Genomic DNA, 24,019 nt, shown 5'->3' with positions numbered 1-24,019 from the left:
AGTGGCGAGTCTCCTCTACCCTGGCTGCTGCAGTATAGAAACTCTCCTGCCAACACCCAGGTTAGAGGGGTCTCCTGACTGGAGGGGCAAGTCCCCTCTACCCTGGCTGCGGGGGCATAAGAGCTTGCAGACACCCATATTGGAATGGTCTCCTGCCTGGAGAGGCAAGTTCCCACTATTCTGGCTAATGTGATATACAAGATCCTACGGATACTCAGGTTGGAGGAGTCTCCCGCTGGAGGAGCCAGACACCTCTGATCTGATTGAAGTGGTATACTACCTCCCCCGGACACCCTGGCTGCAGCGGTAAAAGAGGGGTCTCCCCTCTAGCCTGACTGCAGCGGTATAAGAGCTTTCCCCAACTCCAAAGTGGAAGGGGTCTTTGGCCTAGAAGGGCAAGTTCCCTCTAGCCTGGCTGTGGCAGTATCTGAGCTCCCCCAATTCCCAGGTGGGAGAGGTCTCCCGCCTAGAGGGGTGAGTCCTTTCTACCCTGGCTTCAGTGGGATATGAGCTCCCCCTGACTCCCAGGTGAAAGGGGTCTCCGCCTGAAGGGATAAGTCCACTCTACCCTGACTGCGGCAGTAATGGAGCCCCGGGCCGCCCTCAACACCCAGGTGGGAGAGTTCTCTTGCCTAGAGAGGTGAGTCCCCTCTACCCTGGCTGCAGTGGGATATAAGCTTCCCCAGACACACAGGTGAAAGGTGTCTCCCACCTAGAGAGTGGAGACCCTGTTACCCTGGCTACAGTGGTATAGGAGCTCCCCCCCGAAACACACACACACTCAGTTGGGAGGTATCTCCTGCCTTGAGGGGTGAGTCCGCTGTATCCTGGCTAAGGCTGAATACAAGCTCACCTAGACACCAAGTTGGGAGTGGTCTTTCGCCTGGAGGAGAGAGTCTCCTCTACCCTGTCTGCTGAGCTATAGGAGCTCATAGGGATACACAGGTGAAAGGAGTCTTCCGCTTGGAGAGGAGGGGCAAGTCTGCTCTACCCTGGTCGCAGAGGTATAGGAGCTCCCCCACACACACATAGAGGCATAGAGGTGGGAGGGGTCTCCGGACTGGAAGGGTGAGTTCATTCTACCCTGTCTGCAGAGGTTTAAGAGCTCCTGGAGTCACCCAGATGGGAGGTGTCTCCAGCCTGGAGGGGCCAGTCCCCTTAACCCTGGCTGCAGCAGGATACAAACTGCCCCCAAAAACCCAGGTGGGAGGGGCCTCCCGCCTGGACATGAAGGCCTCTCTACCCTAGCTGAGGCGGTGTATCAGCTCACCAAGACACCCAGGTGGGAGGGGTCCCTCACCTGGAGGGGCTAGTCTCCTATATCCTGGCTGTGGCAATATATGAGCTCCCCTTGACACCCAGGTTGGAGGGCCTACCAACTGGGGAGGCGAGTCCCCTATACTCTGGCTCTGAGGGTATACAAGCTGCTACAGACACCCAGGTGAAATTGTTTTCCTACCTGGAAGGGAGAGTACCCTCTATCCTGGCTAGGGCAGTATAGGAGCCTGCCCACCAGAAACCCAGGTGGGAGGGGTCTCCTGCCCATAGGGTCGAGTCCCCTCTACTCTGGCTGTGGCAGTAAAGGAACTCCCTGAAACAACTAGATGGCAGTGGTCTCCTGCATGGAGAGGCGAGTCACCTCTACCCTGGCTTCAGCAGGATATGAGCTCCCCCAACACCCAGGTGGGAAGGGTCTACCGCCTGGAGGGGCGAGTCCTTTCTACCCTGGTTGAGGAGGTATAGTACTTCCCTGAGACATCAAGGTTAAAGGGGTCTCCACCTGGAGGGGCGAGTCCCTGCTACCCCGGCTGCAGCTGTATACTAGCCCCAACCCCCCAGACACCAGGTGGGAGAGATCTCTTGCCTGGAGAGGCGAGTTCCCTCTACCCAAGTTGGGGTGGTATACTAGCTCCCCCCGACACCCAGGTTGAAGGGGTCTCTCGCCTGGAGGGGCGAGTCCCCTCTAGCCTGGCTGCAGAGGTATATGAACTCCCCAACACCCAGGTGGGAGTGGTCTTTTGACTGGAGGGATGAGTCCCCTCTACCCTGGCTGTTGCGGTATAGGAGCTAACCCCGATACCCAGGTTGGAGGGCCTTCGGCCTGGAGGCGCAAGTCTCTTCTACTTTGGCTGGTGCCATATAAGAACTCTCAGAACTCCCAGGTGGGAGGGGTCTCCCTCCTGTAGGGGCGACTCCCCTGTACCCTGGCTGCGGTGATAATTGAGCTCTCCCTGAAACCCAGGTACGATCAGTCTCCCGACTGGAGGGGCGAGTCCCTGCTACCCTGGCTGCAGTGGATATGAGGCCCCCCACCCCATAACACCCAGATGGGAGGGGGTCTTCCCCCTGGAGGAACGAGTCCCCTCTACCCTGGCTCTTGTGGTAATTAAGCTCTACCTGACACCCAGGTAGGAGGGATCTCCCAACTGGAGATATGAGTCTCTGCTACTCTGACTGCAGCAGTATAGGAGCCCCCACATGACACCCAGGTGGGAGGGGTCTTCGGCCTGGATAGGGGAGTCCTCTCTAGCCTAAATGCAGAAGTATAGGATCTCCTACACACATACCCAGATGGGAGGGACCTCCCCTCTGGAGGGGTGAGTCCCCTCTACCCTTGCTGCAGGGATATAAGAGCCCCCTCCGATACCCAGGAGGGAGGGGTCTCCCGCCTGCAAGCGCAAGTCCCTTCTACCCTGGTTGGGGCGGTATACTAGCTCCCTGACCTACAGGTGGGTGGAGTCTCTAGCCTAGAGAGGCGAGTCCCTGCTTCCCTGGCTGTGGTAGTATATGAGCCCCCACCCCAGGACACCCAGATGGGAGAGGTCTCTTGCCTGGAAGGTCGAGTCCCCTCTAGCCTGGCTTCAGCAGTGTAGGAGTTCCCCCGGACACCAATGGGCGAGGGGTCTCCAGCCTGGAGGCAAAAGTCCCCTCTACCCTGGTTGGGGCAGTTTCTAGCTCTCCCATTCAGGTGGGAGGGGTCTCCGGCCTGCAGGGGCAAGGCCCCTCTACTCTGCCTACAGAGTATAGGAGTTCCCCAGACACCCAGGTGAAAGGGGTCTCTAGTCTGGATGGGCGAGTCCCTGCTACCATGGCTGCAGCTGTATAGGAGCCCTCCACTGGATACCCATGTGGGAGGGGTCTCTTTCCTGGAGGAGCCAGTCCCCTCTACCTGGCTGCAGAGGTGTAGGAGCTTTCCCTGACACCCAGGTTTGAGGGGTCTTCTGCCTAGAGGGGCAAGTCCTCTCTACCATGGCTGCAGCGCTATAAGAGCTTCCCCAGACACTGACGTGGGAGTGGTCTCCCGAATGGAGGGGTGAGTCCACACTTCCCTGGCTGCTGTGGTATAGGAGCTCCTCTTAACACCCTGGTGGGAGGGGTCTCCTGCCTGAAGGGGCAAGTTCCCTCTACCCTGGCTATATGGTATAGGAGCTCCCCCCAACACACACCCAGGTGGGAGGGGTCTCCTATCTGGAGGGATGAGTCCCCTCTACCTTGGCTGCAGAGGTATAAAAGCTCCAACCCCAACACCCAGTAAGGGAAGGTTTCCTGCCTGAAGGAACAAGTCCCCTCCACCCTGACTCTTGCAGTATAGGAGCTCCCATAACAACCAATTGTGAGGAGTCTGCTGCCTGGAGGGTACAGCCCCCTCTATCCTGCCTGTGGCAGTATAAGAGCTCCCGCAGACACCCAGGTGGAAGGGACCTAACACGTGGAGTGCTGAGTCCCCTCTACCTGGCCGGTATAGGAGCTCCCCCTGAACATCCAGGTGGGAGGGGTCTCCCATATAGAGGGGCGAGTTCCCCTCTACCATAGCTGTGGCGGTATACAACTTCCCCTTGACACACCATAGCCATGGTAGAGGGGACTCACCCCTCCATGCAGGAGACCCCTCCCACCTGGGTGTCTGGGAGAGCTTGTATCCACTGCAGCCAGTGTAGAGCGGACTTGCCCCTCCAAGTGGAAGACCCATTCCACCTGGGTGTCAGGGGGAGCTCATATACTGCTGCAGCCAGGGTAGAGAAGAGTTGCTCCTCCAGGCCAGAGACCACTCACATCTGGGTGTTGGGGGTCAGGTATAAAGTTGCAGCCAGGGTAGCAGGGACTGGCCCCTCCAGGAGGGAGACCCCTTTCACCTGGTTTTCAGGTGGAGCTCTAATCCTGCCACAGCCAGAGTAGAGCAGACTCTCCCCTCTAGGCAAGAGACCCCTCCCACTTGGGTGTGGGGAGGGGCCACATATAAAGCTGCAGCAAGGGTAGCAGGGACTCGCCCCTCAAGGCAGGACACCCGTTTCACCTGGGTGTCTGGGGGAAATCATATAACTCCACAGCCAGGATAGAGGGGACTTGCCTCTCCAGGTGGGAGGACCCTTCCAACTTGGTATCTGAGGGAGCTAGTATGATGCCCCAACCAGGGTAGAGGGGAGACTCGCACCTTCAGGCGGGAGACCCTTCCCACCTGAGTGTCCAGGGGAGCTCATATACCACCGCAGCCAGGGTAGCAGGGACTCACCTCTCCAGGCAGGAGTCCCTTTCCACCTGGGTATTAAGGGAAACTTCTATACTGCTGCAGGCTGTGTAGAGGGGACTCTAGCTCCAGGCTAGAGACTCCTCACACTTGGTTGTCATGGGAGCTCCTACACTGCAGCAGCCAGGGTACAGTGGACACGCCCCTCCAGGTAGGTGACCCCTCCTATCTGGCTATGAGGGGGCTGCTCTTATACTTCTGCAGACAAGATAGCGGGGACTCGCCTTACTAGGCAGGAGATCTCACAACCTTGTCGTCAGGGGAGCCCATATACAGCTGCGGGCAGGGTAGAGGGGACTTACCACTCCAGGCGGGAGACCCCTCCCACCTGTGTTTCTAGGGGAGCTTGTATACCGCCTTAGCCAGGCATGAGGGGACTTGCCCCTCCAGGCGGGAGACACCTCCCACCTGGATGTCTGGGGGAACCTGTATATCTCTGAAGCCAGGGTAGAGGGGACTCTCTGCTCCAGGAGGAAGACACTTCCCAACTGGGTGTCAGGGGGAGGTCCTATATCACCACAGACAGGGGGTCCTATATCACCACCTCCAGGGGGAGACCACTCCCATCAGGGTGTATGTGTGGGGGGAGATTGTATACCACCTTAGCCAGGGTAGAGAGTATTTGCCCCTCCAGGCGGGATACCTCTCTCACCTGTGTGTTGGGGCGAGCTCATATACCACCGCAGCCAGTGTAGAGGGTACTTGCCCCTCCTGGCAGTAGACCCCTCCCACCATGGTGCCAGGGGGAGCTTGCATACAGCCACAGCCAGGGTAGAGGGGACTCCCTCTTCCATGCAGGAGACCACTCCCGCCTGGGTGTCTGTGGGAGCTCATACACTGCCATATCCAGAGAAAGGGGACTAGCTCCTCCAGACAACATAGCTCTCCCACCTAGGTTTCCCAGATTGTATTCTGCCTTAGCCTTGGTAGAGGGGACTTGCCTCTCAGGCGTCAGACCACTCACACCTGGGTGCCCGGTGGGAGGGGTCATATATGGCTGCAGCCAGGGTAGCAGGGAATCGCCCCTCCAGTAGGGGAACCCTCCCACCTGTGTGTATTGTGAAGCTCCTATACCTCTGCAGCCAGGGTAGAGGGGACTCTCCCCTCCTGTTGGTAGACCCCTCTAACTTGGGTGTTGGAGGAGAACTTGAATACTGCTGCAGCCAGGGACACCTGGGTGTCCTAAGAACTCTCATATGGCACCAGACAAAATAGAGAGGATTCGCCCCTCCAAGTGAGAGACTGCTCCAACCTGAGTGTAGTGGTGAGCTACTATACCTCCAAAGCCAAGGTAGAGGAGACTCGCCTCTCCAGGCAGAAGACCACTCTGACCTAGGAGTCAGGGGAAAATTGTATACCAACTTAGCCAGGATAGAGAAAACTCGCCCCTCCAGGCGGGAGCCCCTTCTCACCTGGGTGTCAGGGAGAGCACATATACCACCGCAACTCAGTTGAGGGTACTTGCCCCTCCAGGTGGGAGACCCCTCCCACCAGGGTGCCAGGGGAAGCTACTATAAGCCAGCAGCCAAGGTAGAGGAGACTCGCTGCTCCAAGCAAAAGACCCCTCCCACTTGGGAATGGGGGGGACCCATATACTGCCACCACCAGGGTAGAGGGAACTCGCCCCTCTAGGCAGGAGATCCCTCTCTTCTGGGTGTCTGAGGGAGCTCATATACCTTCTGCAGTCAAGGGAGAGGGGCCTCATCCCTCCAGGCGGAAGACCTCTCCCACCTGGGTGTCCTGGACGGGCTCCTATGCGGCTGCAGCCAGGGTAGAAGGGAGTCACCCCTCTTGGCCAGAGACCCCTTTCACCTGTATATCCAGGGGAGCTCCTAAACCGCCACATGCAGGGTAGAGGGGATGCTACCCTCCAGGCGGCAGACTCCTCATACCTGGTTGTCTCGGTAGCTGCTATACAGCAGAGCCAGGGTAGTGGGGGTTAGCGCCTCCAGGCAGAAGGCCCCTCCCACCTAAGGTATTCGGCCTTAGCCAGTGTAGAGGGGACTAGCCCCTCCAGGAAGGAGTCCCCTCCCACATGGGTGTCTGGGAGGGGGGCTCATATATAGCTGCAGCTGGGGTAGAGGCAACTCGCCCCTCTAGGCGGAAGACTCCTCCCACCTGGGTTTCAGGGGGAGTTCTTATATCGACACAACCAGGGTAGAGGGGACTCACCCCTCCAGGCAGGAGACCCCTTCCAACAGGGTTTCAGTAAAAGCTAATATACCACTGCAGCCAGGGTAGAGGGGACTCACCCCTCCAGTCGAGAGATCCCTCTCACTTAGGTGTCAGAGAGAGAGAGCTCCTATACAGTCAAAGCCAGGGTAGAGGGTAGTCGCACCTCGAGGCAGAAGCCCCCTCCCACCTAGGTGTTGGGAGGAGGTCATATACTGCTGCAGCCAGGGTAAAGGGGACTTGCCCCTCCAGGCCAGAGACCCCCTTCACCTGGGTGTCGGCGGTGCATAAAACAGACTCAGTGAGGGTAGAGGGGACTCGCCCCTCCACTCGAGAGACCCCTCCCATCTGGGTGTCCAGGAGAGCTCCTATAAAGCTTCAGCCAGGCTAGAGGGGACTTGCCCCTCCAGGCAGGAGACCCCTCCCATATGGGTGTCTGAGGGGCTCCTATATTCCTGCCACCAGGGTAAAGGGGACTCTTTCCTAAAGGCAGGAGGCCACTCCCACTTGGGTGTCTGGGTGGGGGATCCCATGTACCGCTGAAGCCAGGGTAGTGAGGACCCACTTCTCAAGGCAGGAGACCCCTCCCACCTGGGTGTCTTGGGAAGTTGGTATACAACCTTAGCCAGGGTAGAGGGGACTCTCCCCTCTAGGCGGGAGACCCCTCCTACTTGGGTGTCTGAGGGGCTCCTATACCTCTGCCTCCAGGATAGAGGGGATTTTTCCCTTCAGGCGGGAGACCCCTCCCACCTGAGTGTATGAGTGGGATATACCATATACCCCTGAAGCCAGGGTTGAGGGTACTTGCCCCTCCAGGCAGGAGACACCTCCCACCAGGGTGTCATGGGGATCTCTTATACCTAGCAGCCAGGGTAGACAGGACTCGCCCCTCCAAGTGAAAGATCCCTCCCATCTGCGTTTGGGGGGAGTTTGTATACTGCCTCAGCCAGGATCGAGGGGACTAGCTTCTCCAGGAAGGGTGTCACCCTTCCCACCTGGGTGTCAGTGAAAGCTAGTATACCACCACACCCAGGGAAGAGAGGACTAGCCCCTTCAGGCGGGAGACCCCTCCCATTTGGGTATTGGGGAAGAGCTTTTATGCAGCCAGGGCAGAGGGGACTCGCCCCTTCAGGGAAGAGGCCCCTCCCACCTTGGTGACTGGGAAGCTCATATACCTCCACAGCCAGGATAGGGTGCACTTGCTCCTCAAAGCAGGAGACCCCTCCCACTTGGGTGCCTGGGGGAACTCTTATACCTCTGCAGCCAGGGTAGAGGGGATTCGCCCCTCCAGGCGGGAGACCCTTCCTTTCTGGGTGTCAGAGGGGGCTCTTGTACCCCTGCAGCCAGGGTAGAGGAAACTTGCCCTTCCAGGCGGGAGACCCCTCTTACCTGGGTGTCTTCAGGAGCTTGTATACTGTTGCAGTCAAGGTAGAGCGGTCTTACCCCTCCTGGTAGAAGATCCTTCCCCACTGTGTGTCGTGGTGAGCTCTTATACCGCTGTAGCCCCAATAGAGGAGACTAGCTCCTCCAGGCGTGAGACTTCTCCCACGTTGGTGTCAAGGTGATCTTGTATTCAGCCTTAGCCAGGGTAGAGGGGACTCTAACCTCAAGCAGGGAGACCCCTCTCACCTGTGTGTGGTGGGTGGGCTTGTATACAGCTGTAGCCAGGGTAGCAGGGACTCGCTCCTCCAGGCTGTAGACCCCTTCCAACTGGGTGTTGGGGAGCTAGCATACTGCCCCATGTGGTAGAGAGGACTCACATCTCCAGGCAAGAGACCTCTCCCATCTGGGCATCGCGCAGAGCTCATATACCCCCGCAGCCAGGTAGAGGGTACTTGCCCCTTCAGGCGGGAGACCCCTTCCACCTGGGTGTCTGAGTGAACTCTTATACCCTCTGCAGAGAGGGTAGACGGGCCTTGCCCCTCCAGGGAGGAAACCCCTCCCACCTAGGTGTCACTGGAATTTTGTATACCACCTTAGCCAGGGTAGAGGTGATTGGCGCCTCCAGGCGGGAGACTCCTTCCCCCATGTGTCCGGCATACTCAGATACCACCACAGCCAGGATAGAGGGTACTTGCCCCTCCATGCGAAAGACCTCTCCATCTAGGTGTCTGGGGGATTTTCTACACCGCTGCAGCAAAAGTAGAGGGGATTCGACCCTCTAGGCAGGAGACCCCTCCATCCTGATGTTGGGGGTAGCTCATATATCACTGCACCCAGAGTAGCAGGGACTCGCCCCTCCAGGTAAGAGACCCCTCCCACCTGGGTGTCAGGGGGAGCTCATATACCGCTGCAGCCATGGTAGAGGGGACTCGCCCCTCCAGGTGGGAGACCCCTCCCACCTGAGTGTCTAGGGAAGCCCCTACACCATCGCAGGCAGGAGACCCCTTCCATCTGGGTGTCAGGGGGAGCTCATATACTCCCGCAGCCAGGATAGAGAGTACTTGCCCCTCTAGATGGGAGTCACCTCCAACCAGAGTGCCTGGGAGCCCTTATGTGGCACCAGCCAAAGTAGAGGTGACTGGCCCCTCCAGGTGGGAGAGCCCTCCCACTTGGGAGTTGGGGTGAGCTAGAATACTTCCCCAGCCAGGGTAGAAGGCTACTTGCCCCTCCAGGCAGGAGAGCCCTCTCACTGGGTGTTGGGGTGTTCATATAGAGGTAGAGGTTACTTGCCCTCCATGTGGGAGACCTCTACCACCTGGCTTGTATACTGCCGCAGCCAGGTTAGAGAGGACTCACCCCTCCATGTGGGAGATGCCTCTCATCTGGGTGTCTGGGGAGCTCATACACAGCTGCAGCCAGGGTAGAGGGGACTCACCACTCTAGGCGGGAGATCCTTCCCATTTGGATGTCAGGGGGAGCTCCTATACTGCTGCTGCCAGGGTACAGCAGACTTCCCCCTCTAGTGGGAAGACCTTCATATACTGTAGCAGCCAGGGTAGAGGGGACTCGCCCCTCCAGGCAAGATACGCCTCCCACCTGGGTATAGGAGTGGAGATCTTATACAACTGCAGCAGTGTAGAGGAGAGTCGCCCCTGATGGCGGGAGACCCATTTCTTCTGGGTTTCCGGGAGTTGTATACAGCCTTAGCCAGGGTGGAGGGAAAAGTGACCATGCGCCCCCCTCCCTCATGCAAGACCACATAGGAAATTCTTTTTAAGGAAAGGTATGTATGGCTAGAGGTGGGAGGAAATGCCAGAGAAAACTGTGTAGGTATCTTTAGAGGACCCTAGGATAGAGAAGCCTTCCCAGGGATGACTTCTGGACAGTGATAAATAGTCCTCTGAGATTAGCAGGAGGCACATGCAGTCATGCTGGGAGAAGGAAATAGTTCCTAGGAGCCCCATCTTCTCACACTGTGCTCTCTCCTACAGCATCTGGACCTTAGCATGTTCTCCCTAAGGAAATTCAACCAGCATGGTCTGCCATGCTTACACATACAATCAGCCTCCTTCAGTGCATTTTACAGGTGAGGTCCTCTTGTGCTTTGGCTCTTGCCAGTGTCCTGGGGGTGACCCTGTGTTAGTCTGACCCTCAGAATGTGGTTACTGCAACCTCAGACAAAGTTTAAACTCTCCTGATGCCCATTCCTCCTGTTCACTCCCAGGACTGGCCTCACTCCTGAACTCTGTACAACCCCAGCTTCTCTCCTGGATTCCTCTGAATGCCCCTCCACTGCTCCTTTCTTGTTTAGGTTTCACAGAGTATCAGCCCACCTCCTGAGGACCCCAAATCTTCTGTCACTGGAGAGCCTATTGCAAGGGTGTCCAGCCTCATTCTGTGCCAGTTGTGCCAAAAGGTGTCCTGTCCTGTGTCTCAGATTGGTGGCATTGACAGAGCATGGGAAGTCATGGCAGGTCAAGTTTGTGTTACCAGGTGCATTGTTTCTGTTAGAAGAGAATCCATCAAACCCAAGCTTATCTCCCTAATGCAATATTGTAGAGAAATTGTGTGAAACTTTGTGTGGATGCAGGCTTCTTAGGTATTTAGAAACCAAGACTCATCTGTTCCATCTAATGTCATCACAGATAATGAAAGACTTCTGCCAATGGGCTGTTTTTTACATGTGTTTTTTCCTTTGTTTTAGGTTCCTCACTGCTCCTCTAGCAGCTTCCATTTTGATTGGTTTATTTATTCCCTATCATACCACTTTTGTTACCTTTTATATCCTTTTATCTATATTTAAAATTTATTTTTATATTGGTTTCTATGTGTTTTACATCAATACCAACATATGCCTGAGTTCTATTACCATATTCCCTCTCCTCCTACCCTCATCTCTTCCTTATTGTTTATGATGTTGTTGTCACAATTATGATGTGCACACTGGAATTTCTGTGTTCATTTTCATTATTGATTCAAACTATGAAATTTTTTCTCCTGTTTTTAATTTATAATATAATATGTTAGAAACTAAAATACAAGGATATGTCATTGTTAGGATTTATGTTCAGCTATGTAAGTACCTTTAGCAGAGATATTAATTTCCCAGGTTCTCAAGTTCCCATCTCTTACCCTTCTTAAGTCTTAGGACTCCCCTCAGTATTTCATGCTGGGCAGAACTACAAGAAACACTAATGTGCTCTGCAACTGTCCCATTTGTGGTGGTCAGATCTTCTTTACTGTGACCATTTTATGTGACAGGAACAAGTTATAGGAGGGAAGATTAATTTTTGGCTCATGGCTTCACAGGTCCCCATAAGCTTCTGACTCTATCACAGAAACAGCATGATAGAAAGTCATAGTGGAATATGTAGAAAAATAAAACTAGACCCTATTTCTCACATTGCACAAAAATTAACTCAAAATAAATCAAAGGGCAATGGTGAGCCATGTGCACCAGCAGCAGCAGCAGTCTAGGCCACATGGAGAACAGGGGTGGAGCCTGCCGGGGCACCAAAGGACAGGGCCAAGATCTCTGAGCAGGTGCCATTGCCAATGAATTTTCATTGGCCCCACACTTCTTTGCCAAAGCTTGAATAGTCATGGTGGCCTTGCTCAGGAGAGGCAGCTTGCAGGAGCAGGGCATGTTCCCTTCTTAAAGGAGCAGGTCACTGTTGTGCAGGCAGGTGTGCATAATGAAGCTTTGGCACCAGGCCTGTTATCAGCTCCAGGGTTGCCATGGGCAAGGATGGCCCTAGGCACCCGCTGAGAAGCTGGGACCAGGCTTCCTAGCATGAGGGCAACCAGTCTCTGCCGCTGGGAGCTGTGGTGGGAGGGCTTCTGAACATAGGCGGTAAAAGTGGCCCTATAGGCAGATTGGTGTGGGCATCGCTCCAGGCAAGTTAGCAAGCCTAGCTCTGCTTGTTGCCTCATATCTGACTCCTGCTGGGCTTTGGGCTGGCCACACAGGCTTGTCCTACCCCGTGCTTCAGAGCTGAAACCAGTGGGTTAGTGGTGCCATACTAGCCTGAAGGACTGCTGGTGGGCAAAAGGATCCCAAGCCTGTGGGGCACAAGAAAATGTCTGTAGGACACAGCTATGGCCACAAGGCTTGGCCCAGTGGCAGCCTCGCATGACAGGAAACTTCTCTTTGTGGGAGTCATGACCACCCAGAAATACTTCAGACTCCTGCTGTGGCTGCCTTCAGAATACGACCTAAAACAATTTCTGGGAAAGTGGAGTTTTTCTCTAGTGAGTGTTAAGACACACCTGTACCATTTCCAATTGTGCCACTATGGGGTGTGGATGGCACTTACCCACCCCAGAAGACTTTCATGATACTTGAGTATATGCTTGAGCACTGCTTGGACAGTGATCTGGAAGTAGATGATGATCTTTACATCAACAGAGATCATCTGAAGAGTTTCCTGAGGAGTTTAAATATCATTGAGTCCCTGCTCTTCAGGCAGACAGGACTGATCACTACAGAAATGTTTTGGGTCTTGTGAGATATATCAGCTTTTTTAATGAGCATTCTGAACAGAACAAGAAGGTGTACATCTGAGATCTCCAGAACAGTAAGATTCACTAAGCTATCATGCTCACCCTGAACAAAAACCCAAGATACCAGTACAAACTGCACAGCTACATTCTCAGTTGCCAAATTACAGAGCAGAGTTATCACACAATTCAGATCCACTGAGAAATCATCCTAATGAGCAAATACAGCAACACATAGATGCATAGAGGACCATGCATAGGAATTCCTGCTTCCTTCATGAGGTTTCAGTCCTGCCCTCAAGAGGAAGTTCTGCAATGAGAATTTCTGACTGGGAAGAATTTGTGTTTGGCTGTGGACTGTTAGCCACACTGTACCCCTCCCTCCCAAGAAGAATGGACTCAGCCTAGATAGAAGCCTTGGTTGACATTATCATGTAGGTAGTAGAAATGATCAAGGCCACCACCAAGACCCGGATATGCATCATGGACTTCAAGGAGATCTGGAGTGGCTATCGCCCTGTGGTGAATCCCATGTATGGGGAAGAGTACATTCTGAACCTACTGCTTGTACACAGGAAGTATAAAGGAAAGATGTCAGTTGCTGTGAGGAGGCATGCAGACCTACAGAATATTTTCAGCAAGATCCAGTTAGTGGAGCATGAGGAACTAGAAACTCAGGAGCTGGCCAACAGAATCAACCAGAAGTCTGGATACCTGTTCTTCCTCTCCAATTCCCTGAAGTAGCTTTTTCCCTTCTAGTTCCCTGGATCCAAGAACAAACACAAAGAGGTCAAAGATGAAAATGTCATATACTGGTGCCATTATCTGGACATTTTGACATGTTTGTGAGGTTTCTGGAAAACTTAGGAAAGACATGTCCCACCCCAAGTCAGCACACCAAAGTGGTTGTACTACTTTTTAATTCTGATTCCAACCCTGATAAGGCCAAACTAGTGGAACTGATGAGAAATTATAGCAGGAAGTACCCTAAAGGTGATCTGAAGGTTTTGCCTTCGTCTTCAGAATTTTAAATTATTCTGGCCCTCAGGGTAAGATCTTCCCATTTCATAATAAATCTTTGCACTTCTTCTGTGAAGTTGACCTGGTGTTTACCATGGAACTCCTGCAACAGTGTTGAGCAAATAGAGTTTGGGGCCAATAAACATATTCCACAATCATCTTTAGACAGTATGATTGAAAGATTATTTATGATGGGAAAGTTCCCAGAGACAACCATTTTTTTTTCCTTTTACTCAAAAACTGGCTTCTGGAGAAACTATGGGTTTGGCATTATTTGTAATTATAAGGGACATCTTGTCCAAGTGGGTGGCAATTTCCATCCATGGCTGGGGCTGAAGGATGTGGATATTTTCAATAATGTTCTCCAAGTGTGTTTGAAGATGTTAAGAATCCATTAGGTAGGAGTAGTGCATGTCCAACACTCTGTCTTCCATGACTCCAATCTGGATCCCAAACAATACAAAGTGTGCTTGGGGTCCAAAGCATCATCACATGGTTCCATGCAGCAATTAGCTGAAATGTGACTGGAGATAAATGATCCAAGTTACAGTAGCAGCTAGCCTGATGTCCAGCTCTGCTGGACAAAATATTTTTAATTATCTATTTTTTAAAAAAAAATTGTAAGATCAATTTTTGAAGTCCATGCAAGGATATAATTTCTAAGTGTTTTTCTTACATAGGACTCCTTTAAATTGAGATTTGTGAACAAAATTATGATTAGTCTTTGCCTTTGAACACATCTTCCTTGTGGACGTGATGTGGCAAACCAGCTTAATTCTGATTTGAAAGTCTTGGATGAAATTTTTTTTCATTTCCTTCCAGGCCCCTTGTCTATAGTCCTATGGCAAAAACATGAACACTCTCATGAAATATTATTGTAATAAAAAACCAAAACACTATAAGATTCTGTTTTGCTAACATTGCACTATTTCTAACTTTTGTCTGTTTTTACAAGTTTTTTAAAAGCCATCTCAAGTTCTAGAGCAGGAAGTAGAGCAGAGAGTGCAGGTAGAAGGATCTTTGATGTTGCAGTCTGGCTTAATGGCTGTGTTGAGATGGCAAAACCTTTAAGACCTGGGGCTTTTGGAAGGTCTCCAGTCATAGTGTGCCCTTCAAGGAGTTAATGGAGTCCCCATTCCTCTCTCTTTTCCTCTTACCCTTACCTGCCATGAGGTGGGCAGAACCTCTCTACCATGTGCTGCCCAACATGATAGACTCCATTACTTCAGGGTCAAAGTGATGTAGTCAACTGCTCATGGACCAAAATGTAGACACCTGAAAGGAAGAAGAGACCTTTTATTCATATTAGTTCATTATTTCTGGTGTTTGTTAAAATGATGAAAAACTAACACTGCAGGAATGCAGAACCAGAATTGTATCCCTGCATCCCTCCTTCTGTAACAACCCCTGCAGCCTGCCACTGGATGTCTAGCCTCCCCCATGAAGAGCTTCAACTCTTTCCAGCTCTCAGCTCCCCATGTCTGGTCTCTGCTGCCCCATATTGGACTGTCCATGTCAGGCATTCTAAGAACTTGGATGGAGAGATTGAAGTTACAGAATTAAAATTGCCTAAAAAACCACCATCCAGTTTCAGGCTTCACATCATGCCAGGTGTTTTAAAATGTCTCGTCCTCCCAGGTCTTTGCTAATATTGTTAAAGTCCCAGGACACAGAATTTATACAAAGTTGCTGTGTGCTTTATGCAAGAAAAACTCCCTCTCTGTACCTCTACTAAGTGATCAACAGAAGGAACTAGAATATCCCTTCCAGGTCAGTGAGTCTGTGATAGCATATATTCTACTAGGAGAAAGGAGTCTTTCCCAATTCCTGGAGAGAGCTGACGTAGGAAATACTGTCCTCCCCATATATTTCTAGAGGAGGCAGTGTTCTTAAGATCTTGGAAGCCTCTCCAAAGGGGCTTGGTTCTACAGAGCTAGCTCCTAACTGAGAATTCTGAGACTCAGAACCATTCTTATGTCCCCAGAACAATACTGTCATCCTCTGTCTCAGAATCCCCAATTCCCCACCCTGCAGTGGGACAATCACATGAGTTGAGAAGAGCCATTGGAGATGGCAAGAACAGGAAGCTGAGGACAACTGGGCCTAGGAAGAATGAGCACCTTATACCCACAGGGAGAGTCTCTGAGGACTGTGAGTAGAAATGAGGCAGCAGGAGGCTAGCGCAAGTCCTTCTGACAGGGGAGCACTGGAATAGCATACCTACCCCTTTTCAAAAGGAGAGACACTCCAGGCTCCAGGGACACTGAGAAAAGGGCCAGCTGGACCCAGACTCCTCTCTCACTGCCAGAATCCAGTTCTCAGTGTATATCAGTCTGGAGCAGGGGAGGGCATGGGCATCTAGAGCTGCAGCTGCAACAGCTGAGGAGATCCCCTGCCCAGCGCCGTGAGGATCTCCAGGATCCCGCCAAATCTGAATTTCCAAATTTCTGAGTGTGGTCACCTTGTGAGGATGTGGTCTGTGGTGAGACATCTGCTGCAGGTGCAGGAGCTGGTGGGCGGGGGAGAGGAGCTGAGGCTGGGCATTGGTATAGCTGGTGATACTATGTTTAGGGACAGTCCCTTTTTTCTCCCTGAGACCTGGGACAGCCCCTAGGGGAAACCACAGCTTCTGGGTCCTGATTAGTCAGAGAGTCATGCACATATGGGGGTGCTGTGGAAGAAGCAGCTGCAGCCCAGACTCCTAGGATGGAACCTGGCACCAGTCCCCAGGATGTGAGAAGTCCAAGGCCAGAGGCAGGAGTTAGACATGCACCCTAACAGGAGAGAAGCAGAAGTGGCTCAGGGAACTCCCAGGGACTCCCCCTCCTGAACGCTGAATGAAATCTTTTATACCATCTTGCTCATCTACAAGGTCAGTGACATGTAGGGTTTATTAGCCTTCAGCATCAGGCCTGGCCCTCAGAAAATGAGAAAACAATATTGTGTAATGGAGAGATTCAGCCTGTAGATAAAGACAGCTGATGTGATGAGTTAAGGAAAATCATTCAGTCATGATCATTGTCCTTGTCTTTATCTCATTCTTCCTTCTAATCATAATCATCACTGAGTTGTTTGACAGTTATTTGAGATTGAGTGATCAAAATTCATCATCTGTACTGGGACGTTACTGGGAGTGGAGAAGAGAGTAGTAATAATCATGTGAGGAAAACAGGTACAAATTAGGAATGTCTGGAACCCCAGGAAATAGGCCTAGATACCTTCTGCATAGAGCCCCTGTGGTCTAGAGTAATTCTGTGTAATTATTGACCTAACAGATTGGTTTGAGATTCCAGGTAACTAGGCAGTTATTCAGAAAGACTGACCGTGACCCTAGCACTCTCTTCCATGTCTCTGTGTTTATGTTCCCATGGCCTCTCTACAATTCTTCAAGAAGGCCAAATAAGTGAGCATTTTCCTCAGGTCACCCCAGATGGAGGGAGTTCTCATGCAAGGTGCTTTTAAACAATCTCTTGACTCTTGAGGACTTTGCACAACAAAATGTTTTTGAGAAAGAAGCAACCTTCCTAGACCGTGTCAATGCTACCTTGAGAGTCATCCAATCTCATGTGTGTGAGGGATCCAGGTTGATTTAGAACTGTTCTTCGTGTATATCTCATTGAGGAGCCTCAGAGGGAGCTTTGATTCAAGGTCATGACATGTGGTCTCTTCAGAACCATAGAAACCCATCCTGAAGAGGGGATGAAGATTGGGCATTCTGTGAGATTCTCAAGGATTCAGACAACAGTAGGAAAATTCCCTGGAGATGAGGTTGGAGACAATGAAAATGACCCAGGAATGACAGAGACCCTGTTGAAGAAGCTGATGTGTCAGGAAGAAAGGATAAAGTTCACAAACATTAAATGTCAGTGGGCACTTCAGTGGACAGTGACTATGTCACCTATATTCCTAGAAGCTCAAGTTTCTAGTTGGCTTGAAAACTTTTTTTGGACCTGTGAGATGGAAAGTACAGGCTGGGAGTCAGAGTACTATGGGATGAAGAATATTGGTGTCTCCTGTCCAGACCTGGTGGAGGATACTCTCCTGGTGCCTTTGTAGGTCTTGCAGTTGGGGGCGTGGACCAGATGGGAGAGTCAACCTGCTCAACTCAGGAAGAGCTACTGGCTCTGCTTCTCCCTTCCACCAGAGCCCCAAATAGCCACTTGATTCCCCTCCCCCAGACCTGACAGCCACTTCACTCTCCCTCCTCTAGATCCCCAGAGTCCCCTCCCTAAGTATCCCCCACACCCACCTGTGCTATTCCGGGGTATGACTTTTGCTATAGAGAAAGCCAGTCTCTCTCCCCCTTCTGACTCTGAGAACCTTGTCTCATCCCAGGACCCATCAGCTACTGGACCCTGACATTCTTCCTTGTACATTGAGGGGCTTACCCAGCTTAGACCTGCTGTGTGGTGAGGCTGTTGCTCCCTAGGGTCAATATAGGTCTGAGCTGGGTATAGAGATGGGAGCGGATGGGTGAGTTTAGGTCTGGGTCTGCTGCCTTTGGCCTATGTGGAGTCTGGGCAGACTGTGTATGTCTCTCAGAATCACCGTGAGATGGGCAACCATAGCCCTCAGGTCTCAGAGGCACTGAGGGTCAATGAAATACTGTGACTTGGCCAAAGTGGCCAAGCACAGGCAGCTGAAGCATCACATGGATGCTTCTGTTGGTTAAATTTATCCCAAGCTTAGGGGGAAATTCCTGTGCTGCATCTGACATTATTGGTCTGCGTGGGTGGTGCTGACCTCCAGGAACTTGAGGCGGGGAGCAGTAGTATAAATTCCAAATTGTCCCCCACCAGTTTGTGAATTCCTCCAGGGTAGGTGGTCCTCATGTTCCTCCACTCAGCAGTTGGCCCATACCACAGCTATGTTCACTAAGGGATTGTCGAATGAATGTGTGATTGGATTAATGATTCAATGACATGGGCCACAGGGATGAGGATCTGTGGAAAGAGCCAGGGGATGGGTCGCCCAGCAACTAACTGTGACCATGATTGTTCATCCATTCATTGTTGGAGCCTCAGTTCTCTCATCTGGAAATTGGGCATGCAAATACCTGGTTTGCTTTGCTTTGTGGACCCACTGAGACAGAGTAGACAGAGTAATCCAGGTGCTCCAACTCCACAGACCCACAAGAGTGTTCACATGCTCAGCATTTTCTCTTGGCATTGTATAGGCACAGCCTGCCTAGGAGGGAGAGTGACCTAAGGCCAGGCAGTTGGGTACCCACTATCCATGTGGCCTTTAATACCTATGGCACCTAAGCTGGCTTTTCCCTTACAGTCAGGCATGGGGGAAGATGTAGTCACCTTGGGTTGACCTTGGACCAGTGGACCTAGGTACTCACCATCTGTGTAGCTGTGGGACTCAGACAAGCTGCCTTAGTTTTTGGAACTTCTGTCTCCTCATCCACAAGGTGTGGTAGTCATATGTCATGCAGTCATATGCATATGTCATGCAGTCATATAGATTCACACAGTAATAATAAAGTCTGTTTCATTCTCTATCCTTCTTATCTCCCCAACCCCTTTCATTCAAATGTCACTCCTTCCAAGGACTTGCCTGACCATCCGACCTCACTTCCCAGGCCCTGCACACATCTCCTTGGTATTTCCTTCCCTGAACTATGATCTGAATCTTCCTGTGCATTGTGGTTTTTGTTCATGGTCTGTTTCCCTCTAGAGCACATGCTCCTTGGCCCAGGAAGGTGCCTGTGTGGTGAAGTGTCAGGAGTTCATGAGCAGCCACCGTCTCACACGCTGCCTCTCATGATTACACACACCAAGCAGCCTTGTGCTCTCAAACAAGTCTTTGCACTGCCCTCATCATCAGGAGCATCCATTCTCCTGGGTGAGTCACCTGTTACCATGCAACCCAGTAGCCCTGCAGGGAAATTCTTGACTTATTCTTTTCCCTCTCAAGTTTTGATCATTTTAAGCTACAAAGGAAACGGAACAACAGACAGATTAATAGGGAACTTACATGGTAATTTAGGCACTATATGCCTAAACACAGGAGGCACACACTCCTCTAAGAGGCCCAGGGAGGGGCAGGATGGTGCATGGGGGCTTTGGGTTCCTAGGGCCCAGGCAGTGGTGCTGGCTGCAGAAGCTTGGGGGAGGTGCAGAGGGAGCCAGGGTTGTCCTATGGTCTGATAACTTCCACAGCACAGGCACTTGTGACCACCTTGGACTGGGCAGGTGTCAGAACCCCATCTTCTTTCTGCAGAAGAAACTCTTCCAGGCAGAAAGGGAATGAGTGTCAAACAGGAAGTCCTACCTGCATCTGCCATTTTTCCTAGTATGGATGGATGTAAATCTCAGTTACAAAGGGCATCTTTTCAGCAGCTTCTCGGTATTTCACCTTGAAATATGCCAAAGACATGCTTCAGGGTGGCATGTTTCTGGCCCCATGCCCCAAACATAAAACAATAAGCATTGATTATCTTACTCCTGCTTTGGATCAGAATCTGAGGTGTGGTTTGGCAGCTACCCAGGCCCCAGGTCTCTGTGGCTGGGGCTGCAGTCTCTTTTGAAGGCTAGGCTGGGAACTCCACTTCCAAGCTCCCTTCTGTGGCTGTGGACAGACCTGGGCCCCTGTGGACAGACCAGACTCTTCTGGGGCTGCCTCAGCACATAGTAAGTGGCTTCCCTGAGGATGAAAGTAAAGCCAGAATGTTTTTACCCTGTCAAAGACAAGGTTGGACACTGAGCTGGGGGCTAAGCTGAACAGAGTCAGAGGTCAGGCCTAAGGAGGGGTTCTCTGCTTCTTTCCCTCAGCCTGCAAGGACAGAACTGGCCACCAGAGGGCACACTGACCCTTCTGTACAGCTTGCAGCAGCTAGACCCAGGATCTGGGAAGTGAGGGCTCCCTTAGGGAGATAGATGGGCTTCCTGCTAGACCACTGCAGCCTGTATTCCTCTCACTTTCATGTCACCAGACAGAACCCAGCCATGAAAATGAAAAAACCTGGATCGACAAAGCAGGCGGAGGCTCAGAGAGCAGGGAATACAGCTGAGCAGGATGCTGGCCTCCAGTCTCAGGGTCTGGTGGTAGGAAACAAGCCCTCCCACCTTTGGAGCCCTCTCTGCCTGTGCCTGGGCTCTGGAGTCCCATGGGGAAGTGATCACAGTGGCAGAGAGGAGGGCCTGGCAGTCGGAACCAGCACAGCCTCTAGCAGAACACATCTTCTCTCTGTGGTCCTCCAGAGTCGGGGGCTGAGCATCTGAGCGTGGGGTCCCTTCCCACACACCATCAATGAGGTTCACCTGACACTCTCCCATCAACATCTAGTACAGGAAATGTCCCCACATTGTGTCCTTCCTTCTGCTCACTTCCAAGAGAAATCCAAGAAAGAGCCTGAGGTTTAGGTGCTGGCCCCCAGTGCCACCTGCACCAGAGGGTCCCCTACCATCATGGCCTCCCTAGATGCACAAGCTCTTACACAAGGTGACCAAGCCCATGACCCTGTCCAAAGCTGACACCTGCCCAGCTTCCCACACAGCTCCCAGGGGGCAGAAATTCTCCTCCCAGCCCTGTTGCACCTGCCTGAATTCCTGTAGCATTGCCCAAGTGGGTGTAGGAATTTCCAGAGTATATGTAGAAAGTAAGGGTGAGGAATCAGTATGCTTCACAGAAAAGACAAATGCCTTAACAATAGCAAGGCTCCCAAAGTGTGGGCTTTTTTTTCTGGACACTAATTCCAGACTCATGTTCCAGGAAGGATCTGTCCATAGCTGTTTGGTCAGGACTCCTGCCCTGAGTCCCTCCCCACACTCTGGGAGACACTGCATTGACTCTGTGACCCTAGGGTGCAGGTTTGCAGATCTGAGCATGTGCACACATCTAGGGACTGACCCAGCTTTGCAGGGACTATGGGATAGAGGAAGAAGGGCTGTCTCTCATGCTGGTCCATCAGTGAGAGCTCCTGTCAACAGCAAGCACCTGGCCTCCTCAGCGCATTTTGTGATCTCCATAGGCCTGTTACCCCCATCTCACCCCATTCCTGGCAGGACACTTTCATTTTCCACCCCACTGGTAAACTCCACCTTCTGAAGCCCCTGAATGATGGGAAAAATAAACACAAAACCAGCACTCCAGGTATCACTCCAAATCTGCTAGAATGCTAAATTTCAAAAAGTAAAATAACAGGTGTTGATGAGGATGTGGAGAAGTTAGAACCCTCTTGTATGACTGGTGAGGTTATGAAATGTGGAAGGGCAACTTCTCACAAAAGTTAAGCACAGAATCACACAGGACACACAATTCCAGTCTCCGGCACCTGCCAGAAAGGACTGAAACTATTGCTCAACAAAACTTAATGTCGACAACCTCATTGCCCACAATGGCCATACAGTGGGAGCGCCCCAGGGCCGTCAGTGGGTGAATGATACAACTGTGGTCCATCCACAGGGTGAATGCTATTCAGCCCCAAAGGGAATAAAGTTTGACACATGCTTCAACATGGATGAACTCTGAAAACAGTATGATCAGCAAAAACAGACACCTAGTGCAGGACTCCATCTAGAAAAGAGTCCAGAAAAGACAAATCCATAGAAACAGAAAATAGAGTTGTGGTTACCCAGCTCGAGGGAAGGAAGAACAGGGGTGACTGCTTGGTGCTACGAAATGTGTCAAGAGTTAGGCAAAATTTCAAGTTGTACAACACTGTGAATGCAAAAAGCACCACTGAATTTTTCACTTTGAGCTTAAATTTATATTGTGTGAATTTTTAAATATTTTTTTAGTTGTAGTTGACCACAATACCTTTATTTTGTTTATTTATTTTTTGTGGTGCTGAGGATGAAACCCAGGGCCCTACATACGCTAAGCAGGCACTCTATGGCTGAGCCACAACCCCAGCCCCTGTAATGTGAATACTATCTCAAAAAAATAAAAAAATAAGCCATGCAGGCCATATGTGCCCCGCACTCAGCCATCAGTCAGTCAGTTGTCTAGGAAGAGAAGTTTGCAGGTATCTCACCCTGCATGGGCAGTGGGCTCCACTGCCTTCAGGAGCAGATCCAGCACTATCCTCTGAGTCAAGGCCAACCCACTCTTGCCAGTTTTAAAAATGTACCGTAGGCAGCAGTGCAGCATAACCCATGGAATTATCCTCACCCACCAGTAGGCTTTGATAGTGGCATAAGATGCAGACCTTGGCTGGGTGCAGAGTTGTCCCTCATGGTCAGTCTCTTGGACCCCAGCCCCTCCACATGTGCTCAATCTACTGTCCTCCTACTGCAAGAGGTGACTGTATGCAGCCAGAGGTCCTCCTGGCATGTGATCTGGCTCTCAGAAACCAGTTTCCCACCCTCTTTTCTTTCCTGCTCAGAAAAATGGAGAGAGTTCTCATAGTTCAGCAAATCCAGCTGTCTCCACCTAGGATGAGACTGGGTATTGAATCCAAGGTCACAAGTGAGGGGGACATTTGGGGAGATGCTGAGAAATTTAGCCAGCCACCACCCACCTAAAATGCACAGGAGCCAGGAAGATGGTTTGGGACTGCCCTGCAGGTGCTACAGGACTCTGGGTCCCAGGTATCCCTGTCCAACCTGTGGGCCACAGCTGTGCTGAGACCTCCCAAGCCTCAACAAAGAAACCCAGAGAAAATGGACTGCAGCAGTTCTGATCAGGTGAGACTCAACCTCTCCTTGACTGGAGGGGGCTGAAGGCCCACATCCTCTTGCACACACTTGCTACCCAGACCTCAGCCGAGTCCTGGGGAACTGAATACGTGTAGTAGAGAGGCTGAGGCTGTGGAAACCCTAGGAGCCCTAATTTGGAGCACCTCTCTCTCTCCCTTGTCTCCAGTAGTGTGCCCAAGCCTTTCCTGTCATTCTCTGGCTGACCAATGAATTCTGTTCCTTATGTCTTATTTTCTTTTGTTTTCCCTGGTGCTGGGTATTGAACCCAGGCCTCATGGTAGAGCATGCTGGGCAGTGCTCTACCACTAAACTACACCTTAACCCCTTAAAGTTCTAGTTTTTGTTGTTTGTTTGTTTGTTTGTGCTGGGGATTTAATACCGGTTTTTTACCACTGATCAACATCCTTAGTCTTCTCTCTCTCTCTCTGTATGTGTGTGTGTGTGTGTGTGTGTGTGTGTGTGTGTATTTTGTTTTTTGATTTTGTTTTGTTTTATTTTTGAGACAGGGTCTTGCTAAGTAACCAAGGGTGGCCTCAAATTCATTATCCTAATAACTCTGGACCAAGTCTCTGCGATCATAGGCACGTGCCACAGCAGCCGACCTTTATGTTATTTTTAAGGCTCCTATCTATGGTTCAAATGCCAGTCTTGTGTGAGAACTCAAGCTGGCATTGCAGTGGGCAACAGGTGTTGGTACAATGTCTACCCCTTAGCCCATCCAGAGTCAAAGAGAGGTTGAGTCTCACCTGATTGGAACTGCTGCAGGCCATTT

General features: G+C 51.5%; 1 pseudogene; it reads left to right on the top strand.

The window, feature by feature from the left end:
• Positions 1 to 584: 584 nt before the first annotated feature.
• On the top strand, positions 585 to 14,160 carry LOC144372798 (chondroitin sulfate synthase 1-like; annotated as a pseudogene).
• The last annotated feature ends 9,859 nt before the right edge of the window (positions 14,161 to 24,019 follow it).

The sequence above is a fragment of the Ictidomys tridecemlineatus genome, unplaced genomic scaffold (assembly GCF_052094955.1).
Source record: "Ictidomys tridecemlineatus isolate mIctTri1 unplaced genomic scaffold, mIctTri1.hap1 Scaffold_163, whole genome shotgun sequence".
Taxonomy (NCBI): Eukaryota; Metazoa; Chordata; class Mammalia; order Rodentia; family Sciuridae; genus Ictidomys; species Ictidomys tridecemlineatus.
The sequence above is the reverse complement of the archived record's forward strand: the minus strand, read 5'-3'. Positions and strand labels throughout refer to the sequence as shown.